The sequence below is a fragment of the Petromyzon marinus genome, unplaced genomic scaffold, assembly GCF_048934315.1.
Source record: "Petromyzon marinus isolate PM22_M1 ecotype Great Lakes invasive population unplaced genomic scaffold, UKy_Petmar_22M1.pri1.0 PM_G_Scaffold_54, whole genome shotgun sequence".
Classification (NCBI taxonomy): Eukaryota; Metazoa; Chordata; class Hyperoartia; order Petromyzontiformes; family Petromyzontidae; genus Petromyzon; species Petromyzon marinus.
This window is the reverse complement of record NW_027423007.1, coordinates 299,539-316,892: the sequence shown is the minus strand read 5'-3', so window position 1 is coordinate 316,892 and position 17,354 is coordinate 299,539.

The window sequence follows — 17,354 nt, the reverse complement described above, 5'->3', positions numbered from 1 at the left end:
TCGCTCGCAGCGGTGGCGAGGGAAGGAGCGAATGAAGGAGGTGGTGAGGGAATGATGAGTAGAATGAAGAGTCTTGTGATGAGTAGTGGTGGTGGTGGTAGTGGTGGTGTGAGTAGTAGTAGTGGTGGTGTGAGTGGTGGTAGTAGTGGTGGTAGTGGTGGTAGTAGTAGTGGTAGTACTAGTGGTAGTAGTGGTGGTACTAGTAGTAGTAGTAGTGGTGGTAGTAGTGGTGGTAGTAGTAGTAGTGGTGGTACTAGTAGTAGTAGTGGTGGTAGTAGTGGTGGTAGTTGTGTGAGTAGTGGTAGTAGTAGTGGTGGTACTAGTGGTAGTAGTAGTGGTGGTGGTACTAGTGGTAGTAGTAGTGGTGGTAGTAGTGGTGTGAGTAGTGGTGTGAGGCGGCCTGTGGTGATAGTCCACGGACTGAGAGATGGACCTGGCAACTACCAGACCCTGGCACGGAGGGTGATGGAGGTGAGTGGTGGTGGTGAGTGTGTGGTGTGTGTGGTGTGTGTGGTGACTGTGGTGAGTGAGTGAGTGAGTGGTGTGTTTGTGCTGGGTTTATGGGTCTCTGTGATGAGTCTATGGGTCTCTGCGTGATGAGTCTATGGGTCTCTGTGTGATGAGTCTATGGGTCTCTGTGTGATGAGTCTATGGGTCTCTGTGTGATGAGTCTATGGGTCTCTGTATTGAGTCTATGGGTCTCTGTGTGATGAGTCCATGGGTCTCTGTGTGATGAGTCTGTGGGTCTCTGTGTGATGAGTCTGTGGGTCTCTGTGTGGTGAGTCTATAGGTCTCTGTGTGATAAGTCTATGGGTCTCTGTGTGATGAGTCTGTGGGTTTCTGTGTGATGAGTCTATGGGTCTCTGTGTGGTGAGTCTATGGGTCTCTGTGTGATGAGTCTGTGGGTTTCTGTGTGATGAGTCTATGGGTCTCTGTGTGGTGAGTCTATGGGTCTCTGTGTGACGAGTCTGTGGGTCTCTGTGTGATGAGTCTATGGGTCTCTGTGTGATGAGTCTATGGGTCTTCATGTGATGAGTCTATGGGTCTCTGTGTGATGAGTCTGTGGGTCTCTGTGTGATGAGTCTGTGGGTCCGGTGTGGTGAGTCTATGGGTCTCTGTGTGACGAGTCTATGGGTCTCTGTGTGATGAGTCTATGGGTCTCTGTGTGGTGAGTCCATGGGTCTCTGTGTGGTGAGTCTGTGTTTCTCTGTGTGATGAGTCTGTGGGTTTCTGTGTGGTGAGTCTATGGGTCTCTGTGTGGTGAGTCTGTGGGTCTCTCTGTGATGAGTCTATGGGTCACTGTGTGGTGAGTCTATGGGTCTCTGTGTGGTGAGTCTATGGGTCTCTGTGTGATGAGTCTATGGGTCTCTGTGTGGCGAGTCTGTGGGTCTCTGTGTGACGAGTCTATGGGTCTCTGTGTGGTGAGTCTATGGGTCTCTGTGTGGTCAGGCTATGGGTCTCTGTGTCATGAGTCTGTGGGTCTCTGTGTGGTGAGTCTGTGGGTTTCTGTGTGGTGAGTCTATGGGTCTCTGTGTGACGAGTCTATGGGTCTCTGTGTGATGAGTCTCTGTGTGACGAGTCTGTGGTAGCAGCATCATCATCAGTCATAGTAGCATCCACACTCTTTGCTTCTTTCGGTCAAGTCATCACGTGGTAGGTATAAACATAACAGATCACGTGACTTTTCGATCGCAACACAAACAATCGTCATCAGGTGGGACAACCACAGCGAGACACAACAGCCGAGGGCTCCTACTCTAGAACTTGGTCCCACAGCAGATCTCTTGCCCACTACTTCAGCACTTTGTTTCTCGCTGTCGTTGTACCACCTGATGACGATTGCTTGTTGTGTTGCGATCGAAACGTCACGTGATCTGTTATGTTTCTACCTACCACGTGACGACTTTACCGACAGATCCAAAGAGTGTGGATTCCTGCAGTCACGAAAGCTTCAAATTAAAATAGTAGCATCATCAGTAGTAGTATCATCATCATTATCAGTAGTATCATCATTAGTAGTAGTATCATCACTATCATTAGTAGCATAATCAGTAGTAGTATCATCATCATTATCAGTAGTATCATCATCAGTAGTAGTATCATTATCAGTAGTAGCATAATCAGTAGTAGTATCATCATCATTATCAGTAGTATCATCATTAGTAGTATCATCATCATTATCAGTAGTATTATCATTAGTAGTAGTATCATCATTATCAGTAGTATCATCATTAGTAGTAGTATCATCATTATCAGTAGTAGCATCATCAGTAGTAGTATCATCATCATTATCAGTAGTATCATCATTAGTAGTAGTAGTATCATCATTATCAATAGTAGCATGATCAGTAGTAGTATCATCATAATTATCAGTAGTATCATCAGTAGTAGTATCATCAGTAGTAGCATAATCAGTAGTAGTATCATCATCATTATCAGTAGTATCATCATTAGTAGTAGTATCATCATCATTATCAGTAGTATCATCATTAGTAGTACTATCATCATTATCAGTAGTATCATCATTAGTAGTAGTATCATCATTATCAGTAGTAGCATAATCATTAGTAGTATCATCATTATCAGTAGTATCATCATCAGTAGTAGTATCATTATCAGTAGGAGCATCAGCAGTAGTAGTATCATCATCATTATCAGTAGTATCATCATTAGTAGTAGTATCATCATTATCAGTAGTAGCATAATCATTAGTAGTATCATCATTATCAGTAGTATCATCATCAGTAGTAGTATCATTATCAGTAGTAGCATAATCAGTAGTAGTATCATCATCATTATCAGTAGTATCATCATTAGTAGTAATATCATCATTATCAGTAGCATAATCAGTAGTAGTATTATCATCATTATCAGTAGTATCATCATTAGTAGTAGTATCATCATTATCAGTAGTAGCATAATCAGTAGTAGTATCATCATTATCAGTAGTATCATCATTAGTAGTAGTATCATTATCAGTAGTAGCATCATCAGTAGTAGTATCATCATTATCAGTAGTATCATCATTAGTAGTAGTATCATTATCAGTAGTAGCATCATCAGTAGTAGTATCATCATCATTATCAGTAGTATCATTAGTAGTAGTATCATCATTATCAGTAGTAGCATAATCAGTAGTAGTATCATCATTATCAGTAGTATCATCATTAGTAGTAGTATCATCATTATCAGTAGTAGCATAATCAGTAGTAGTATCATCATTATCAGTCGTATCATCATTAGTAGTAGTATCATAATTATCAGTAGTAGCATAATCAGTAGTAGTATCATCATTATCAGTAGCTGTCGGGTTCAGCAGCCACGCCCCATCCCTCGACATATGGCCCTGACTCATTAACATAATTTATTCAGTTACAGAGCCGCTCGTGGGAGGGGCGTGTCTCTTACCCTGGAATGACGTCATGTTACATGCTTACCCGCGTGACGTCGCGAGGTAACAGGAGGCTGCCGATCCACGCTTGCACTGAAATCTGAGGTGAGAAATTCTCATGGTGGTAGTGGTGGTGGTTGTTGTTTACCAAGGTAGAGCCTCTCTCTCTCGTAGGGATGTCAGTTGAGTAGCAGCAAGCATGGGAATCGATGTCCAGGTTGGAACTTTACAACGCGGGGCCTAGCCACGTGGGGCCTTGCCTCCTGCCCTCGCCTGATTGCATTCTCTTTAATTATCTCGCTTAAGTTAAATTTGTCTTCACCCGGCTCGCCACTTTGTAACTTTGTTTTATTGTAAATATTCACGCAGTTTTCATTTTTTTCACCAGGCCAAGCCTGCTTGAGCTGCTATACCGCTCTTGTTATCAGAAGCGACCTGCCCACAACAACACAAGGTGAGGCTTTGTCAACGTGTGTGAATGTTTTGACTTAAAACTTTGGTGACTGCAGGAATTAATATTCTTGGTTCTTTCGGTAAAGTCACGTAGATAGAAAATAAAATAAAAATAACAATAAAAAATAGTAAATAAAGCAAAAAAAACCCACGTTTTGATTGCAACACAAGTAGTCTTTATTTAATTTAATTGTATTATCTGTTATTGTTATTATCTGTTATTGTTATTTCCTATCTACGTAACTTTACTGAAAGAACCAAGAATACATGTGTCAATGTTTATCGGTCAAAGACGCGCAAACTCCAGATATACAGCAGGCGTCATTGTCGGGATCGAACCCACGACTTCCTGTATACCAGGTGAGGTAGTTAACATCTCACCACGGAGAGAGACACGCAAACTCCAGTTAGCCTCGGCTATGTTAATTGATCCTCGATTAATTACTTGGTGGAGTGAGGAAGCATTCATGCCAAGCAGATTAAGATGGCCAGGCGTGATTCTAGACACGCCACCGCCTGTTTACCCAGTGACAGTGTACAGTTTGTGTTTTTTAGTAACGTCTATTAACTCTGTTGAACACGGAGGTTATAGCATAACAGTAGTTTACTTTTGTTTTCCTCTGGAACTCTTTATAAGAATGGAAACAGGAGGTGAACACAGCACACATATGCAGCTGAAATCGGAACTGTTCATCCCAGCATTCAAGGACATCTGAGCCTGGATTCACACCTCTAAGTTGTGATTGAACATTAATTTATGAATTTCGGCATAACACAAATAGTATTGTTTTCAACACCCTTTGCTATGTCAGCTGAATTTAGCTCTCATAAATATTCCTTTTGTAGCCAGACAGCCGAAATTGTGTACTCGGAGTTTTGGGTGAACATTCATTTTGAAGATACGAGGGCTTCCAGGCATGTTTATGACCATTTGCCCTCTCATTGTGTGCCATACCAGCCCGTGTGATGAATTTGGGAAACGTTTTTACTACATCATGAATATATGAATATAGACGTGTAAGTCACATGTGACTATATATGCATTCCTCTGTGCCTCGATACTGACGTGTAGATGGTGTGGATATTATTTTTTTCTGTCTGCAGCTGACGCTTCCTCTCACGCTTCCTCCGCAGAATTGGTCTGATGGAGCAAATGCAGTCAGCGCAGCTCGGTATGACAAGTCAACAATGCGACCAGCCTGCATACAGCACGGATCGGACTGGAAATTTGACACGGCACCAGAGAACTCACACAGGAGAGAAACCCTTCAAGTGCACTGTGTGTGGGAAGGCATTTTCACAGTCATCAAATCTGCAAATACACCAGAGAACACACACGGGAGAGAAACCCTTCAAGTGCAGTGTGTGTGGGAAGGCATTTGCACAGTCATCAAATCTGCAAAGACACCAGAGAACACACACGGGAGTGAAACCCTTCAGGTGCACCTTGTGCGGGAAGGCGTTTGCACGTTCATTAGTTGTTCAGACCCACCAGAGAACACACACAGGAGAGAAACCCTTCAAGTGCAGTGTGTGTGGGAAGGCATTTTCACAGTCATCTGGTCTTAAAAAACACCAGAGAACACACACAGGAGATAAACCCTTCAAGTGCACTGTGTGTGGGATGGCGTTTGCACAGTCACCACATCTTAAAGTACACCAGAGAACACACACAGGAGAGAAACCCTTCAGGTGCATTCTGTGCAGGATGGCATTTGTACATGTGTCACATCTTCAAAGACACGAGAGAACACACACGGGAGAGAAACCCTTCAGGTGCACTCTGTGCGGGATGGCGTTTGCAGATTCATCAAATCGTCAAAGACACCAGAGAACACACACGGGAGAGAAACCCTTCAAGTGCAGTGTGTGTGGAAAGTCATTTTCACAGTCATCTGTTCTTCAAAAACACCAGAGAACACACACAGGAGAGAAACCCTTCAGGTGCAGTGTGTGCGGGATGGCGTTTGCACAGTCATCATATCTTAGAGAACACCAGAGAACACACACAGGAGAGAAACCCTTCAGGTGCATTCTGTGCAGGATGGCGTTTGTACATGTGTCACATCTTCAAAGACACGAGAGAACACACACGGGAGAGAAACCCTTCAGGTGCACTCTGTGCGGGATGGCGTTTGCAGATTCATCAAATCGTCAAAGACACCAGAGAACACACACGGGAGAGAAACCCTTCAAGTGCAGTGTGTGTGGAAAGTCATTTTCACAGTCATCTGTTCTTCAAAAACACCAGAGAACACACACAGGAGAGAAACCCTTCAGGTGCACTCTGCTGGAAGGCGTTTGCAGATTCATCAAATCTTCAAGTACACCAGAGAACGCACAAGCATCAGAAGATCCACAAGGAGTTTAGTCTGAAGTCAGCTTGTGAAAGTCAAAGTGCCGCAATGAGCCCATCCCTCATGAAACAAGAACCGGAGGAAAATCCCAGCTTTGACACTTAAAGGTATCGAGGTGAAATGTGAAGAGGTGATGGTGAAGAGGGAAGAAGTGATGAGCGAAGAGGTGATGGTGAAGAGGGAAGAAGTGATGGTGAAGAGCAAAGAAGTGCAGGTTAAATGTGAAGATGAAAATTCAACTTCAAAATCCGACCTTCACATCGATGGAGGCAACGTGAAGCAGGAGGAGAATTCTGACTGTGAGGCAGAGCGAGGCAACTCCCAGCAGTTTGTGGAAGTGGAGGTGTGGGTGGACTTCCTCCGAGACAATCCAAAGTCAAGTGGAGACCCGGTAGATGTGTAAGCCAGAGACGATGTCGCTCCAATAGATGCACCTTTGTCACAGGCCTTTAATGACAAGAATGTGAAGTTGAACACTCAATTCCTAGGTTCAACCTGCAGAGTAAGAGCGGCCAGTCTTTGTGGACCTGTGGGTTGGGTTAATCTCTCACTAGGAGCGAGAGCCATAAAGCTCCCAAACATTCATGATGTTATCATAATTGTTTTTGCGTGGTGCTTGCTTAACCGCCTCAGCAACTCGGAGTTTTGTGTAGCACCTCGTCTGAAACGCTCGAAGAGCATCCCCAAGTAGCAGCTACCCCTGTGTGACACAAGGTGGTGGCCCTGCACCAGCCTCCATGTGACCAAGAGCCTGTCAGTAGGGGGCGATGATTGATGCGTCATCTCAGTTGTGTAGTTTGTAGGTAATCTTGATTCGAAGCTTTCGTGACTGCAGGAATCCACACTCTTGAGTTCTTTCGGTAAAGTCATCACGTGGGTAGAAACATAACAGATCACGGCGTTTAGATCACAACACAAGCAATCGTCATCAAGTGGGACAACCACAGCAAGAGAAACTGCTGAAGTAGTAGGCCCCTACTCCAGCAGTTTCCTCTTATTGCTGCTGTGCTTGTCCCACCTGATGACGATTGCTTGTGTTGCCATCGAAACTCCGTGATCTATTATTTGTAGCGTAATGTTTAGAGTTTGATACATTTTGACCCAGACGCCAGCATGCAATGGCCTACTCGTTTTGAATGACGCAACAATAGTATGTTGTACATACACTGTTAAGCAGACGGTGCGTATTTGTAAAATAACTTCTTGTTAATACGATGTAACGTGATGCAGTCAATTTCGCTGCAGTAATTCAATGCTGCTAATATGCCCGTCAATGATTTAGAATGAATACTCGTCTGATTGTGCGCGTACATGTAATATTTTGTCTGAGATTCACACATTGAATAAGTGATGTTAGGACAAAGTGTGTGTGTGTTTTGGAAGTAACCTGTACAGAGAACTCTTGTGTTTCACGAAGCGTCTGCCTCTGGAGCAACTCATCGTCTTTGAAATAGGGAGCACGCTCGGATCATTCATCAGTTACAAGGCATACCACTTGAAAGTTACACGTATAGGAGGAGGTACATTCTCTACAACACGAATTGTAGTTTTGTCTTACGTGTTGACGTAGATTTTGTCTAACTAGGACTAGAAATGCTCCTTGCTGATTCACGTCTGGATGTTCGTTACCTATCGGTTGAAGCAAACCCCACTGCTGTTGAGACGCTGTGCACCAATAATGGTCCAACACATTGACGGCCTTCAGGCCAGGAAAGTCACAACATTTACGGCACACGAAGGACGCATTCACGCAAGTACCCCATGCTCCGTTTTGAAGTTTTAAAATGAAACATCTTTGAATTGTGTTGTGTTTTGAATTAGATGATTTTATTTCTTCATTAAAAGCTTGTATCAATTTACATCTGAAAGACTTCATTGAAAAGGACATTTCGTGTGAATTTTCTCTCGTCATTAAGTAGATGGCCTTGCCGGGGGTTCGGACACAAACAGTGTACACACAGTGTACACACACACAGTGTACACACACAATGTACACACAGTGTACACACAGTGTACACATGCACACAGTGTACACACACAGTGTATACACACATAGCGTACACACACACAGTGTATACACAGTGTACACACTGACAGTGTACACGCACACAGTGTATACACTGTACACATACACAGGGTATACACTGTACACACACAGTGTACACACATACAGTGTATACACACAGTGTACACACACAGGGTACACACACAGTGTATATCAACAAAGACAAAGATCCCCCATATAGCCTTAACAGACTGTAGGGGCAAGTGCTGTTAGCGAGCACCTATGAAGGCCGGAACGGTACACGAGGGGGTGGGTGGCCAGCACCACGCCCGACCGCCTTCGTCTCCCCAGTGGCGATATTTACACACCGCACCAGGTACTCATTTTGAGGCTGAGTCGACCTAGGGGAGGCCCGGGACCGGTTCAGATAATCGTCACTGGTGTTGGCCGTGAGCGGGAATCGAACTTGGGTCGCCAGGTTCATAGCGCAGCGCGCTAACCGCTACACTATCGCTCCCCCACACAGTGTATATACACACAGTGTATATACACACAGTGACACACACAGTGACACATAGTGTACACACAGAGTGTACACACACACACAGTGACACAACAACAACCGCCATTCTCTACTAAGTGGCGGTGACGTCACCACGACGCTTATGCCAGGCACAGTGACACACAGTGTACACACACACACAGTGTGTACACACACTGTACACACACACACACAGTGCACACTCTGTGTACGTGTACACAGAGTGTACACACACACAGTGTACGCACACACAGTGTACACACATAGTTTACATACACAGTGTGTACACAATAGTTTCAGTTGATATATATTTGGTATACCCCTGTGAGCCATTCGGCTCTTGAATCAAGTGCAACCACAACAAACACAAACAAGAACAAAAAACACATCTTAAAGTTACTACTTTGTGTGACTCTGCAAACAGAAAATCCATGAAAAAAACAGCAAAATGTTGCTGAGAAAAGCACCGTACACCAACGCTGTGTGCTAAAAATCCCAGTGGGATGCAATGTCCACGTTGTTGCTGAGTTCAAGGGAGGGAGCAATGGAAAATGAATCTAAATCAACTTAAACTCCAATCCCGCTCTGTGACGTCACTACTCAGCATCACCTCATCGGCGTGAAACGCCAGGGGGAGGTGTACCTCGCCAGTGACGTCATGTCACCAAGGTATTCACCCCACCCCGTCTACCGCGCCCTTGAGCGTGACGTCACCTCTGCCTGGGTCAACTTGCGTTATCTGTTCAAGTACAATCCTTATTTGGGCAAAGCTACGCCCGGTGACTGGCGGCTCATTGACATAATATATTCGTGTCGACTGTCGGGAGTTTATTGCGACGGGTTCAGCACCCACGCCCCATCCCTCCACGTATGGGCCGGGCTCATTAACATAATTTATTTAAATTAAGACCCGCTCGTTGCGGGAGGGGAGTGTTCTTGTACCACGCAAGTGACGTCACCTACTGCTGCTGCGTGACGTCACGAGGTAACAGAAATCTGCTGCTCCGTGCGTGAACTGAAATCCGAGGTGAGAAATTCTCATCGCGGTTGTAGTGGTGGTTGTTGTTTACCGAGGTAGAGCCTCGCTCTCTCGTAGGGATGTCAATTGAGTAGCAGCGAGCATTGGAATCGATGTCCAGGTTGGAACTTTACAACGCGGGGCCTAGCCACGCGGGGCCTTGCCTCCTGCCCTCGCCTGATCGCGTTTGCTTTAATTATCTCGCTTAGTTGAGCAATCTTTGTAAGAAAGTAATCTACCAGGCTTTGCGTTTATTGTGTGTTGATCGACTCTCAGTGTTGCATTGCATTACATTTCCAAGTTTTACTCAGTTTGTTTGATTAAGTGAGCTTTTGATTTAAAGCTTTCTTGACTGCAGGGATTCATATTCTTGGTTCTGTCGGTAAAGTCACCACCACGTAGAAGGGGAACATTAAAATAATAAAAATATAAAACAATAAAATTATCACGACGTTTCGACTGCAACACAAGAAGCAATCATCATCAGGTGTGAAAACCATCAGCAAGAAAACCATCAGCAAGAACAGGGGGAGATCATACAAACTCCAATCACTCCCTCTGTAGCACAGCAAGAGATCATACAAACTCCACTCATTCACTCTGTAGTACAGGGGGAGATCATACAAACTCCACTCTGTAGAACAGGGAGAGATTATACAAATTCCACTCTCTAACTATGTAGAACAGGGGGATATCATACAAACTCCACTCTGTAGAACAGGGGGAGATCATACAAACTCCACTCTCTAGAACAGGGGGAGATCATACAAACTCCACTGACTGTAGAACAGGGGGAGATCATACAAACTCCACTCTCTAGAACATTGGGAGATCATACAAACTCCACTCTCTAGAACAGTGGGAGATCATACAAACTGCCCTCACTCTGTAGAAGAGGGGGAGATCAAACAAACTTCACTCTTTAGAACAGGGGGAGATCATAAAAAACTCCACTCTCTCACTCTGTAGAACAGGGGGAGATCATACAAACTCCACTCACTCTGTAGAAGAGGGGGAATCATACAAACTCCACTCACTCTTTAGAACAGGGGGAGATCATATAAACTCCACTCTCTACAACAGGGGGAGATCATACAAACTCCACTCTCTCACTCTGTAGAACAGGGGGAGATCATACATACTCCACTCACTCTGTAGAACAGGGGGAGATCATACAAACTCCACTCACTCTGTAGAAGAGGGGGATATCATACAAACTCCACTCTCTAGAACAGGGGGAGATCATACAAACTTCACTCACTCTGTAGAACAGCGGGAGATCATACAAACTCCACTCACTCTGTAGAACAGGGGGATAACATACAAACTCCACTCTCTAGAAAAGGGGGAGATCATACAAACTCCACTACAGGGGAGATCACACAAACTCCACTCACTCTGTAGAACAGGGGGAGATCATACAAACTCCACTACAGGGGATATCATACAAACTCCACTCTCTAGAACAGGGGGAGATCATACAAACACCACTCTCTTAGAACAGGGGGATATCATATAAATTCCACTCTCTAGAACAGGGGGAGATCATACAAACTCTACCCTCGCTCACTTTGCAAAACAGAAGGATATAATACAAACTCCACTCGCTATTATCAGGTAAGCTACTTTACGTAACTTTCAGCCACGGATTATTCAATGCACACTATAACTGTAGTTTGTGTGTTTTTATGGTTTTGGTCGAATAGTTGGTTAATATAGCAGCAGACACAACACCGTGCATTACTAGGCCCGACCCAGGCTCTTCCACGTGGGCGACCCACTAGGCCCAAACTCCGTGTAGACGTGGAACCGTGCCTCTAATGCTGTTCTTGCCGTTGTTGTTGCTGCTGCTGTTGTTGCTGTGACACCTCTCAGCGTGGTTGTCTCTCTCTCGTCTCATTGGGCACACTGCCTCGTGTCTCTAGTCCGGAAGACTCCACCATCCATTTCAACTGGGTGGACCCCGTGCCCTCTGAATCTGGTTAGACCTTCACACATTCGAACCTCATGGTGGGACCTCAGGGTCCCGTAAGCCCCCGGCTCTCGCACGAACTGCGTTGCGACGTCATTTTATATCTGTTCAAGGCGAACTATTCCTCTCGACGAGCTTTACACGATGCGCTAATCAAAATTTTGTTCAGTCTGCGCATTCGTCCTCGCTGCTGTGCTTGGACGACGCACCATGACGAGGACAGAATTATCTCAGCGCCAGGTGGGTCACGGCGTTTACGTGCGCGGTGGGGACGGAGTCGCCCAAAATAAACGAATTTCGATTTTTACTTCCGTTTGGTTCATTTCACGTCAGGGGCCCTCCGACAACATTGACCGCCACTGAGTTGTCACGTGACTGTTCATTACTGCACCCCCCACCACCTCCCACCCCCCCTTTGCATTTTACAATTCTCACGAAGAAAAATTAGTTGCAAAGAAAAATAAAATACAAACATCATCCCAATGTCTGTGTTCACTTTCATTATTTTTTTTGTATCTCGAAACTTAAACTCAAAATGTCAATGCCAAGACAACTATCTCCCCATCCCCATGTAGACTGTAACAGGTTGTAGGGGCAAGTGGTGCTAGTAGCGAGCAGCAGCACCTACGGCGGCACCGCCCTCGGGGGGGGGGGGGGGGGGCAGGGTCAAGGTCAGGCACGGGGTAAAGGTCAAAGTCAGGAGCATCAGGGTCAAGGTCACGAGCGGGGTGATGGTCAAGAGCCAATCCAGCTCGTGCCCTCACCCTTGGGGAGCAGGACACCTCTGGAGGCTGCAGCTCCACGCCACCAAATTGCTGCACCGCCACCGCCGCTCCCACAATGCAGCAGGGACGTTGCAGCAGTCAGAACAAAGGGTTTGGATATCCACCGCGGTCATTCTCAATGCAGCAACGGACGGAGGCCACCACCCACCCCCCACTTTACATCGCCGTCGGTAAATCACGCGTCACGCATTGAGACTCACACGAGCACCGTCAGTAGTAGGCGCAGTGGTGGCTGGGAGATGTTAACTACCTCGCCTGGTGTACAGGAGGTCGTGGGTTCGATCATGTCCCTGAGAGATGTTAACTACCTCGCCTGGTGTACAGGAGGTCGTGGGTTAGATCATGTCTCTGAGAGATGTTAACTACCTCGCCTGGTCTACAGGAGTTCGTGGGTTAGATCATGTCCCTGAGAGATGTTAACTACCTCGCCTGGTGTACAGGTCGTGGGTTAGATCATGTCCCTGAGAGATGTTAACTACCTCGCCTGGTATACAGGAGGTCGTGGGTTAGATCATGTCCCTGAGAGATGTTAACTACCTCGCCTGGTGTACAGGAGGTCGTGGGTTAGATCATGTCCCTGAGAGATGTGAACTACCTCGCCTGGTGTACAGGAGGTCGTGGGTTAGATCATGTCTCTGAGAGATGCGTGAATATTTACAATAAAACAAAGTTACAAAGTGGCGAGCCGGGTGAAGACAAATTAAACTTAAGCGAGATAATTAAAGTAAACGCAATCAGGCGAGGGCAGGAGGCAAGGCCCCGCATGGCTGGGCCCCGCGTTGTAAAGTTCCAACCTGGACATCGATTCCCATGCTCGCTGCTACTCAACTGACATCCCTACGAGAGAGCGAGGCTCTACCTTGGTAAACAACAACAACCACCACAACAACCACGACCACCAACACGATGATAATTTCTCACCTCGGATTTCAGTGCAAGAGCGAAGCGATCGCTTCCTGTTATCTCGTGACGTCACGCGGCAGCTGCAGGTGACATGACGTCACGTCCGGGGTACAAGACACTCCCCTCCCACGAGCGGCTCCGTAACTGAATAAAATTATGTTAATGAGCTCGGGCCATATGTCGAGGGATGGGGGCGTGGGTGCTGAACCCGTCCCAATCAACTCGCGACGGCTTTCACGAACTCATTATGTTAATGACCCGCCAGTCACTGGGCGTAGCTTTGCTCAAATAAGGATTGTACCGGAACAGATATCGTCAGTCCATGTGTGTGTATCAGTCGCTGTGTGTATGTGTAGGTCGATGTGTCTGTGTGTGTGTCAGTCCAAGGGTGCGTGTCAGTCCATGTGTGCGTGTATCAGTCGCTGTGTGTATGTTAGTTGATGTGTGTGTGTGTTAGTCAATGTGTGTGCATGGCTCCATGTCAGTGTGTAAGTCAATGTGCGTTTGTGTGTCGATGTGTGTGTGTACGTCCATGTGTGTGTCAGTCCATATGTCTCTGTTTATCCACATGTGTGTGTGTGTAAGTCCATACATCTACTTTAGATACACATGTGTGTGTATCTAAAGTAGATCTCTGTGTGTCAGAGTCCATATGTGTGTAGGGCAATGTGTGTGTCAGTCTATTTACGTGTGTGCGAGTCTATGTGTGTGTGTGTAAATCGATATGTGTGCGTGGGTCCATGTGTGTGTATATACGTCCGTGTGTGTGTGTCTTACTCGATATGTGTGTGTGTGTAATGACATGTGTTTTTACGTCAATGTGTGTGTGAGTTCACCTTTGTCTGTGTGTGAGTCGATGTGTGTGTGTGAGTCGCTATATGTGTGTATGTCGATATGTGTGTATAACTCCATGTGTGTGTATCTAAAGTGGATGTCTATGTGTGTGTAAGTTCATATGTGTGTGTAAGTCGATGTCTGTCTGTGTGAGTCTATATATGTATGTGTGTGCGCGTGTAAGTCGATGTGTTTCTACGTGTGTGGGTCGATGTCTGTGTGTAACTTGATGTGTGTGTCTATCTTTTTCACCCGGGCAACGCCGGGTACTTACCGCTAGTAAGTACATAGTTTAGTCCTTGTTCAGTGTCTACTCGGCGCTTCTTGGCTTGTCTCTTTTATTCATAAAAAATGGAGCATCTCTTGACACCGTCAAGCAATAGTCTGCAAGCATTGATGGGGCTCCATTGACCCCGATAGCGTTTCTCCATTATTGCAATGTCCTGGGTGAAATCGCTCGCGATGCTCGTTGCTCGCTGCTCCGCAATTCGGTGAGAAAAAATCTAGATGATGAGAGTGCAAAAAGTGTATCTTTAGTGACATGGTGCAAACCAAGGCTTTTGTATGCCTTGAGGTTTTCCACCGACTCCCCTGTAGTTGCCTGCCTTGTTGTTTCCGAGAAAATGTTGCCACTAACCGGAAGGCTTTCCATGCCGTCTTTTCCTTTGCCACGCAGCGCACTGTCAAATGCGTCATCCCGAAAAAGTTCACGAATCTGAGGACCAACAAAGACACCTTCCTTTATCTTCGCTTCACTTTGAGAATCATTCCACGGAGGTACTTGGAAGTTGCTTGTGTTTTGTCCATGGCTTTGACAAAGTTCTTCATCAGACCCAGCTTGTGGTCTGACGATGGGGGGTGGTGGGTGCGTCAGCAGTTCTCCTGCTGCGTTTGTCTCACCTGAAGACGGTCGCTTGGGTTGCCATTGAAATGTCACGTGATCTATTTATTTTCTACCTACTACGTGACGACTTTACCGAAAGAACCAAAGGGTATGGATTGCTGCAGTCACGAAAGCTTCAAATGAAGATTGCTGTACTTATAAATGGGTCTATTGCATTTTTTGTTATAATTATTTCTCAAAAAGGTATTTGTACTAAATTGCTGCCAAAAAACTATTTTGAATCCGTGACTCATCAAACGAGGATTCATACTTTCATGCAGATTTAAAGGTTGCTGGACCCAGTTGTATAGTGGAGGTGTTAGTCATGGCATAGCCTGAGTAAGCTGTAAATGTTGGTCTTTTTGTAATCTTCTATAGCGGACAAGTGACAATTTACTATGAAGCATCGTTGTGTCCCAAGATCTTAAAAAAAACATGGCAAGTAATGTGCTGTTCAACCGAGCATGGGCAACAATCACATGCTGGTGACCTTGGCAATGGAGAGGAAAATCCCAACGTCTGTGACGGGGGCCATTCTCCATCGGAGAACCACTGTGGATTTCCACCAAAGTCTTACAGTGTTCACCAGCATGTGAACATATTAATTTAATAATTAGAGATACAATTTCAGTGATTAATAATGAAGATCAGACAATGAAATCGTTCTGTTGTGTAGGTGCCAGGTGAATTATTGTATTGCAGAATCACGAGAGAAAGCGCCGCATTGGGAAGTCCTTTGTCCAGTAGGCGGTTTACCGTGGAGCGTGGCTGAAAATTACGGTGAACACATTAGGACTTTTATAACGCAGTCACAGACACTAGGTCCCATTAATTTTAATGGCCATTCACTGGCACTGGATGCTAAATGTTTCCGAGTACAGAAGGAACAAGACCTGCTTTCAAATGAGCTGTAACAATAAAGTAATCCTCTACAACCATTAATTTATGTAGTGCACTGTTATGTCATTAACCTGTTTCCCTCTTTATTCAAGAAAGGGATGCCAATCGTCTCGATTTAAACAACCAACTATTAGGTTTTTGAAAGTGATACTAATTTTAAAAAAATAATAGATATCCAATTAGTATATACACTACCGCATTTTCCCGCATATAACCCACGGGGTATACAACTTTTTACAAACAAACAAGACCCTGCGGGGTATATGGAGGTGCTGGCTATCCCAAAAATATTTTACACGTGTGACAAGTCATGACTCGTTTACAGTTTTTAATGGTAGGACTGTCCACTATGCAACACTTACCTTTGACTAAAGCACTGCTGAATAAACCACTCACACTAATATTGCACGTTATCAGGTTTTAAATGATTCGAATTGTTTGTACAATGAAATGATGTTTGAAGTGGGCGTACTTTGTTTACCGGCGACGGGAGCTGGGGGAGAGGTGGGGGGTGGGCGAGGCCACGGCGTTACTGTAGTGCCGCTATTGTCTGCGCAGTGCGCAATCTACCAGTGCTAAAACTACTTACTTATCTACCAGTTACGTGTTATTTATTTAGTGGATATTTACTTTACTTACTTATTTACTGTTTTAAGTTCATTCGTTTCTGGTTAATTTGTTTTCTTTGTGCAAGTTATGATTTTAATGTTAACAATTGATAGTGTAATGTATTACAAATGTAAACTTAGTTTTAATGATGGAATTAAGCTGCGGTAACGACGTTAAATCTATGAATGCATGTGGGGTATATGGAGGTGCGGGCTGTCTGAAATTTTGATTCAAAGCTTTCGTGACTGCAGTAATTCATATTCTTAGCTCTTTCGGTAAAGTCACGTTAAAGGGAAACAACAAAATAATAAAATATATATAAAACAATAAAAATTCTCACGACGTTTCGGCCATAACACAAACGGTTATCATCAGGTGTGAAAAACCAACGGCAAGAAACATTTGAAAGAAGTGTCGGTAGAATATCTGAAATTTGTTTTACACAAAATGCTATTTTTGCGGGGTATATGCGTCTGCGGGCTATATGCGGGAAAATACGGTACCAACCTTAAAATTGTATGTCGAGCACTCTAAAAACAGTCTTACTGCCCTAGACTTCATGCAGACATGTGAAACCTGGTCGTGTGATCACATGAAAGTGATAATAAAATTACTCATCTTGCTATCCCACCTATTTATGAAAGCCACCGTCAAGGAAATAACTCCATGTGTGGAATGTTCTCAATTCCCCAACCCACCAGCA